Raw genomic sequence first — 8,855 nt, 5'->3', positions numbered from 1 at the left:
TCCTCAGGACCACATCTACCAGAAAAACACTTGAGAGAAGTGAAAAATTTATTCAACGCAGCAAGGAAGGTATTGAGAAGTGTGGCGTGACCAAAGCACCAATAAAGCCAGAGGGGTCACCATCTATGCTAATGAGGTTCCATTGAGGGTCTGCTTCTGGCCAGGATGGAGTATCAGGATTAGAGTAAGTAAACAACTGGAAGCCAGACAGAGCCTGTCAACACCGCTTTCTCTGCCATCGACAAGTGGACAGTAAGTTAGTGCTAGCTGAAAACTAAAAGCCACAAACAAAAACAAAGCAGGCTGAACAAGGTGTGTCTGAGAATTTCTCCCATCCTTCAGGGTGAATTTTTAGGCCTCTGTCTAGACAACAGAGAAGTCAACCTCCACCTGCAGGTTTGCTAGGTGGGAAGAGATATTTTGTATAGCAGACATTCTAAATAGCAAAGATGTGTCAACCTGAGTAACTAAGATGACACAACAGCCCAAAGATATGGCTTCACAAGATCTGAAGAGGGATCCCCAGACCTGGGCTGCAGAGGGAGTACCCCTGCAGGAGAGGACACATTCCCTAATCTGCAGTCCCCAGGGAAGAGGAAGACAAGCCATCCCAGAGCCCCCAGGGGGCCTAGCAGAAAGGTAAAAAGGAGGAAAAAATCACAGAGAGGACATGGAATGGGGCATAAGGTGGCATTCCACAGGGGTGGCATTCTCCTCTGTAAGGTGGCCCCTCTAATCTAAGACAGCTCTGTGTGTCTCCCAAAATACAAATTAAACGCCCTTAGAAAAGCTTAACCCAAGTTATTTTACTACATCCAGGAATAAAGCCCAATAATAATTGAAGAAATACAGAAAAATTCAGCACCTGACAATATAAAGAGTATAGTTCTAATATAGAGATGAGGGAGAGTAAAGAGAGAGAATTAATTTTAAGAACCTTAGAAATGTTTATGTCTAATTTTATAGGGAAAATGATTTTTTAAAAAATAATTGAAAATGCTAGGGTATGAGACAATGGGAATAGGGCTGAACCGAGGGGGCTGCATCTGTGAGTGAGGTGTTCATGAAACGTTCTGTTCTCATTCATTCTAATCCAAGATTAGAGGGACTGAAAGCTGCCAAGTGTGATAAACGTGAAAGTGACCAGATATAAGGATCTCAAGTCCACTCCCATCTATAAAAGCAATAAAAAAAGAGAAAGAAAAAAACGAAAAATAAAAAAGACCTGGACAATTTCACAATCAACTCTTTCAGACAGAACATGTACCTATAACTGGAAATCAAGCAAAGGCCTGCAGCAATGTGTGAGCGTCTTAGTTTCACTGTGCCTGCTGCTATCAAACACTCTGACAAAGCAATTTAAGGATGAAAACAGTGTGTTTTTGTTTTTTTTTTTTTTTTTGCGGGGGGAGTTGGGGGGTGCTCATGGTTCCAGACAGGGTAGACGCTCACCACAGCAGGGAAGACACAGGTCAAGACCAAGAGGCATAGACCTACCTAGCCACAGTGCTTTGGCTACATGTGGAAGCAGAGCAATGTTAAAGGTCCATGATTTGCCAAAGAATGATACCTCAGATTCAATAGTATGTAAAAGCAAAGAGTGTTTTATTCTGCAGAAGTCTGGCATGCTGGGGGTCTCCCATTCCAAATGGCGTCACCACCCAAGGGAGCTTGCAGGCTCAATTTAAAGGCACATTAGGAGAATTCTGGGGAGGGGTAGGTGACCTCTATTATTAGCTCTATCTCTATTGACATTCCAGAACCATTGCTGGAGCCTGGAAACTGTCAGTGATGAAGTCTTGAAACTGCTGGTGGACCACATTGTCCTTGCCTCAGGCCAGGTGGTGAGCAACTTCTGAGGCCTACAGATTTGCCTGGACTGCCCAGCTCTTGGAAACAGAGATTTAAGTCCTAGTCTGAACTGCCAGCTTGAAGCCTGTCATGGAATCAGCCTGTCTCAGCAGGAAACAGAAGCAGGGCCAAGCCACAAAAATCTCAAAACCTACCCACAGTAGCGCACATCAGCAAGTTTCTCGATGGTTCTGCAACCTTCCAAAACAGCGCCATCAGCTGGAGACCAAGTGTTCAAACACCTGAGCCTATGGGGCTTCTCATTCAAACCACCAAGGAGGTTAAGTTATCTGTCTCCATGACTACACATTCTCATGACTAGAAGAAACAACACAGCTTTGCACGTCCTGGTGATCCACGTTTTAACCTGTGACTGGAGTATACTTTCTCCCCTTGCTACTGTCAGGGATGTGAGCAACCAGATATCGCACGCATAGCTGGTGATTCTGTCACCCGGAAAAGCCATCCATTACCTATTCCATCTTCAAAAGGACAGAAAAAATATCAGAAAAACACAGACAAGTCATCCTAAGAAGTATAATGATTTACGTCTTCCACTGCCTTACCAGCCTGGCATGTTTCTAGTCCATAGTCTAAGCAGTGCCCTCTCGTAGAACTGCCAATTGCGCACTGAAGCGTGTCCACGGAGTTTTGTGGACACCAGGGCAGGTGACAAGAGTTTAAAAAAAAGCCACAGAGCATTGAATCTAAGCACATAAGACATATCCATAAAGAAGCAGACTATCAGTGAAAAACTGGTGGGCTGGCCATGCAGACCATAACCACAGAGAGCAGCGAGAGAGAAAAAGAGTGTTGATTAGGCCCAAGGCACTTTATTATTATGTGTTAACTCATTTAAGTACAGGACTGTACATTGAGCAAGCTCTTCCTGTAGCCCCTCCCATCCCCTTTCTCCTTTCTTCATGGTTAGTCCCTTTTGTTGACCAGTCGTCCACTTCCTTCCTTTTTCATGTCTTGCACAAAAACCACATGCTTTCATGGATAGCACTGTTTACAGAGGCGTCACATCTATTGCTCATAACTGCTCGCAGGGGTGACCTGCCATCATCTTCTCATGACATAACATGGAGCTGTGTTCACTGACAAAGATGGCAGGGCTGTAGTCTCAGATCTAGAATTTTGAACTAGGTCTCTCTTCACCCACCCCTCTCGCCTCTCTCTCTGCTTCTGTTTTCTCTCTGTCTCTTTCTTTCTCCTTCCCTCTTCTCCCTCTCTTATTTAGGATCTTCTTCCATAGATATAATATTTTACCAGCTTCTACCTATATAATTCAGGGTCAAAACAGTATCTCGGAGTATTCCTCACTAGTTAGGCATTGGTCTGATATTTTTGTTGTGAGCTAGCCTTTAACGGCTGAGCCCTCTCTCCAGCCCTTGTCTGATATTTGAACAAACCCATCTCAATATAGGAAGCACAAAAAGAAATAAGTTAGAGGGTAAAATATGAAATAAGCTGTGAGACAGAAGGAAAGTCTGATTCTCTCCATAGTTGGACCAGTTGAGAGGTAAGTGTCTGAAAAAAGCCTAGCCCAGGCCCTTCCTGTGTGTTCACCAAGAACAGATTTTGAGATGGCATCTTTTACTCTGAGTAGCCAGAACCCTAGGCTACTAATCTTCATATTTTAATAAGTCCTTACTGCAGCTGAGCCAATATAACCTTTCCTATGAAGAAAACCACTAATCTATTTTTTCAGGGTTTGTTTCTTTGTTTGTTTGTTGGTTTTTTGTCAATGTTTTGTTTGGTATTTTGGTTTTTTTCTTTCTTTTACAACTCCCTAACTTACTAATGACAAAATGCTGGATATATTACATGGATTTTTTTTCTTCTTCTTTGGTCATGGTAGTTGTCTACAGAAATCCTTCCTGGCAAGTTCATTCACCATGACCACTTGATAATTACTTTCTGCTTTCTTCTAAAACCTTTCCATGTTCCTCCCGCTCTCCCTGCCTGGCATGGGTTGGCCCTTCTAGCCACTCCTTAATGAAGGAGGCCTGTTTGTTCATCCAATCAGAAGCGTGATTATCACACCAACCTGTTGTGTTTTCATCCTCTCTCTCTCTCTCTCTCTCTCTCTCTCTCTCTCTCTCTCTCTCTCTCTCTCTCTGATTCTTTCCTTTCTCAATTGTTTGTTTGTTAGAGACATTGTCTCATTGTGTGGCTAAGATTGGCAGGGGGTGGGAGACCTTTTGCTGTTCCAGACTGAGCCTCCTGCTTGGTTGTTTGTTTGAGACACTGTCTCATTGTGTAGTGAAGACTGGCCTGGAACTCTTTCTGTTCCAGACTTAGCCTACCAAGTCCTGGGATTACAACTGTACCACTGAGCCAGGCCTGTTTATTTTTTGTTCTCCTCATACTTCCACCAGAATGAGTGTCTCAATAAAATCTGCCTTGCTTATTTACAACTTGCCATGCCTGGCAAGGTTCAGGTTCTTAACAAGTATATGAAAAATACATAGCCCCAATATCTTTTAATTAGAGACATGTCAAGCACAAAGTAGGGTAGCTCTACCTTATAAGTTTAACTAGTCTCCCACATAGTCGTACATAGTAAATGTGCATGGACAGAAATACTAAAGTAGAAAACTAGTGACCACCTCTGGATAGTTGTAAGTCCTTATTCTGTCTTTTTTAACTTCAATTCAATTAATAGGCATTGCAAGATAAATCCAGGTCTTATTTTATAGTTGTGTGTGTGTGCACATGCATGCATGCATGCATGTTGATGGACATAGAGATTACCCCACAGGTTTGTATATGCTAAGTGTGTGCTCTTCTCTTCTCTCACCCATGGATGGCATAGTTTATTAAGTCCACTCAGAAGTTCAGGTGTCATCTGCCTTTAGGGTAGTTCTCTAACCTATTGAAGGGTATGGGCACTGAGGGGGGGTCCACCAGCCTGGTCTAGATGATGACACAGTAACATACCATGACACCATGGCTCTGAGCAGAACTCTAGCTGACAATGAAATCCCTGACCCAGGAAACACACTGTGGCACTTTCAAACACAAACAGGGACAAGGTATGTGCAAATCACAAGTACATGCATCCCCTAGCAGAGAACTCCAAATGCTCAGACATTCAAGAAAACACAAAAAGAATGGAATGAAATAGACTAGACTAGAATGAATAGAATATGACGGGGTTTATTGTGCATGACAAAATAAAAGAACACGCAGCTTGAAATCTCTACTTTAAGAAGGCTCTGAGGTCTATGCCCTCTGCACAGTGACCTTGCCTGACAGCAAAGGCCTGATTCGAGGAATACGGAAATTGAGCAACAGTGAAAGTAGCCATGGCCCTCGTTCTTCCAAGATACCTATAGTGTTCACTTTCTGATAAGAAGCTGCAAAATGGCTTCCCTGGGAAGAGTGAGACAACGTTAACACCCTCTTTCTTGGCAGTTTTTTCATAGTAATGACATCTGAACCAGCCTAGGTTGTGTGCTTATGCAAAATCAATTGCTCAATACCATAATTACCAGCCATACAGAAGAAATTGAATTTAACAATGAGAATCTGTGAGCCCACGGCATATGACGAACTGGGGAGAAACACCTGGGTTGTTAACTGCTCACAGAACATACTTGAGCCTCTGCAATTTCCATCATAATGAATTGTTGACCCAGGAGAGATTTTCTGGCCTGTCCACTATCATCTCGTTCTGCAAGGGCAATTCCAGAGTAGGCAACGTGGCTGTGACTGAAACCTGAAGTGGGGGAAATGAGCTAACATTACCAGGCTGAAGCACCGGCTGTTTTCAGATCAATAATCAGCACTTGGACAAGTGGTGTCGGGATATACAGAATGAGTCTCTCCGGTTCATTTTTATTAAGGTGAAGTAGATTTGATTGCTGCTGTTATGATCAATTGAGGGCAAATAAAGAGAGGGAAACCTACACAGACTTGAAGTTCTTGTCTCCAAGGGAGGGGCCTGTCTCCAGGGGAGGAGCCTGTCTCCAGGGGAGGGGCTTGTCTCCAGGGGAAGGGCTTGTCTCCAGGCTGTGCAGTTAGAAGTTTATCAGCCTAGCAGTTCCCAACACCCAGAGCTCTGAGGACTTTTGCTCCAAAGGGTTTCCATCTGCATGGGAGCAAAGGCTCCCTGTTCCTGCCCAGCCCAAGGACCACAAGGACAGACAGTAACTTTCTCATTCCACGGCCCTGCTGGCTTATCTTGACTACCAACTTGATTGGATTTAAAATCACCATGGAAACAAAAGTCTGGACATATTTGTGATCGAATGTTTATATAGGTTAATTCAGATGGCAAGACCCATCCTAAACATGAGTGGCACTATTCCATGGGCCTCGGGCTTAGACTACATCCAAATAAAGCCAGCTGTGCACCAGCCTTCCCTTCTTTGTGTGTCTTGCCTGTGGACAGACTGTGGCCAGCTACCTCAAGCTCCTGCTGCCATGCCTCCACCACCAGGATGGACTGTACCCTTGACTGTGAGCCAAAACAAACATTTCCTTCCTAAAGTTGGCTTTGTCAGATATTTGGTTGCACCAACTTAAAAGTAACCAACACACCAGCTTTGCTCAAAAGTGTATGGGAGACTGCAGACTGGATGCTCTAAAGGCTGAAGCTGGAATTTTGACTGTTTTCTACTCAAGTGCAACATAATTACACACAGCTCTGCCGGAGCCAGGGAAGGGAGGGCGTCTGGAAACAGTAATCCTGATCCACAGAATGAAGCTGAAAAGCAGATGGAAAATGTTTGTTTGCTTCCACAGACATGTCAGTGAGGTAGCAAGAAGACATGTGACCTAAATTCTCAGCAATGTTCATGCATCCTCAGCTCTGACTTGTGGGGGGCGGGGGTGTTGGGGGAGTTAAGTGATAGTGACAGCTGTATCTAACTTGGCAAACCTCACTGATCCTGTGTTCAAAGTTTGCTGAGTCTGAGATCACGTTGTTGTGTTTGCTTGCTCTTCTGAGAATGCCTGGTCCTGCTCTGTCCTCTGATACTGACTGCACTCTCCACTAATGCATGGTGTTTTCCCCTTCATCCAGCTGCTGTGGTCCTGCCCAGACATTGACCCCACGTCTTATTTGCTTCCATCTGGCTCTTCCTGGTCCTCTCCCTGAAACCTTACTCCCACTCCCTGGTTTCCACGATACACTTGGTCCTTATACAATACCCCACTCTGTCCTTCACAAACCACAGAAGACTGCCAGGCTTCTGACTGGTAACCTGGACTGTATGCTTGATGAGATTTAAAATGATCATGGAAACAGGTTCTGGACTCTGTCCAGGATTTCTAGGTTAGGGTAGTTTACACAGGAAGATCTACCCTAAATGTGGGTGGCACCATTCCCTAGGCTGGAGTCTCTGATGGAAGCAAAAGGAAAAAGCCAGCTGAGCTCTGGCATTCATCTGCCTCCACTTCCAGAGTGTAGATGCAATGTGACCAGCTACCCACCATGCCTTCGCCACCATGACACCTGTCCTCTCTCATGTGAACCACACGAAGCCCTTAAGCTGCTTCTTCCAGGAACTTCTTCACAGTCATGAGGAGAGAAACTCATGCAATGACTCAGACAAGTTTCCAGGGCTCGAGTCAAGTAGAAACACTAATAATGCCCTTATCATCCTTTGTGACGATTAAATTAGATACCACAAGCAACATACACAGGCTTAGCCTCCTGACTTATGCTGATCGTTATTCAATTAACAAGAGTATTCTTGCCATTTTAAACCACAACCCACCACTTTCCTTTAGGAAACCATCTGCTTTGCTCTCAGTCCATTGACCAGAAGGACTGAAAAAGAATCCATGTGCCGTCCCCAGCACACATGGTGAGCAGGTCAGATGGGATCTCACTGGCTACTGTGACTGTCTCTGGGATTCACACACCACTGCAATTCCTGAGAATTATAAAAAAAAAAAAAAAAAGGCAGTTCTTTCTACTTTGTTCGCAGAGTGCTGCAGGGCAAGCATGAGCCATGGACTACCACCAGAAAGAGAATTTTAAGGAACTGAAGCCAGAACAGTTGAAGTCATTGAGAAAGAAAGCATTCTTGTGTGAGAGAGTCTAGATGACTAACGGGGATGGAGCACCTGGCTCCATCTGTGCTTGGAAACAACCACTTCAGTGATTGACAGTACAAAGTGTCCTGCTTAATCAAGCTCCCTTCCTCCCAACACCTCCAGGATCCTGACGGACAACGCCTGGCCTGGCATCACAGTGCCTAGCACTACCAATGTATGTCAGAGGTACTCAGAGTCTCCGGAACAAATCTATTTTTAATTTGCCCCAAACCCAGGCTGCATGTTCTCGGCTGCTGGCACCTATCAGCCATGCTTGTCCAGTACACAGACACCCCTCTTCTTAAGAGGAGGCTGACCGGAAGCCATCTTTTCCCATTCTTAGAAATTTCCTCCCTGAGCCGATGCCCTCATGGAAGGAGAGCCAGAGTTGCAGAGTTCTTTCCCGGACTTCAAGCCTCCACACCGTTGCTAAAGACAGGAGTGTAGAGCTGCCTGTGACCTGTGGTCTGCTTCACTGAGCACCATTGCCCACCATGTACTGTGGGCCTGACTAACCCTGCATGGCCCCTCCCAACCGCTTGCTTCCACATTCTGCGAAACGTTAACTCTTGCTCAGATCACACATGGATTCAGGATGTGTTTCTCCCTCCTTTCCATTTTTGTCTCTCCAGAGGCATGCTCTCGATACTTACAGTATACAGTAGATCACGTCACCTATCACTCCTTCGACAGCAATAGGCAGAGGCTTGCTCTTCTGCTGACGTCATCCCCACCGCTGCCTTATTCCATATGTCTCGAGGTCTCTGTGAATGCTACTCTCTCCATCTAGAGGCCCCTGTCTACCAACTAATAGCTCAGCTGTCTTTCTGTCACTGTTGAGAGACCGGATCAATAGCACTAATTTGGAGAAGCCACTCGCTGAAGAATTGTTCTCCTAGCCACGCCCTATTCTAACTTCCTAGTTGGTGTGATTAGAGTAGCTGAAAACT

The sequence above is a fragment of the Arvicanthis niloticus genome, chromosome 4, assembly GCF_011762505.2.
Source record: "Arvicanthis niloticus isolate mArvNil1 chromosome 4, mArvNil1.pat.X, whole genome shotgun sequence".
Taxonomy (NCBI): domain Eukaryota; kingdom Metazoa; phylum Chordata; class Mammalia; order Rodentia; family Muridae; genus Arvicanthis; species Arvicanthis niloticus.
Note: the sequence above shows the minus strand (reverse complement) of the source record.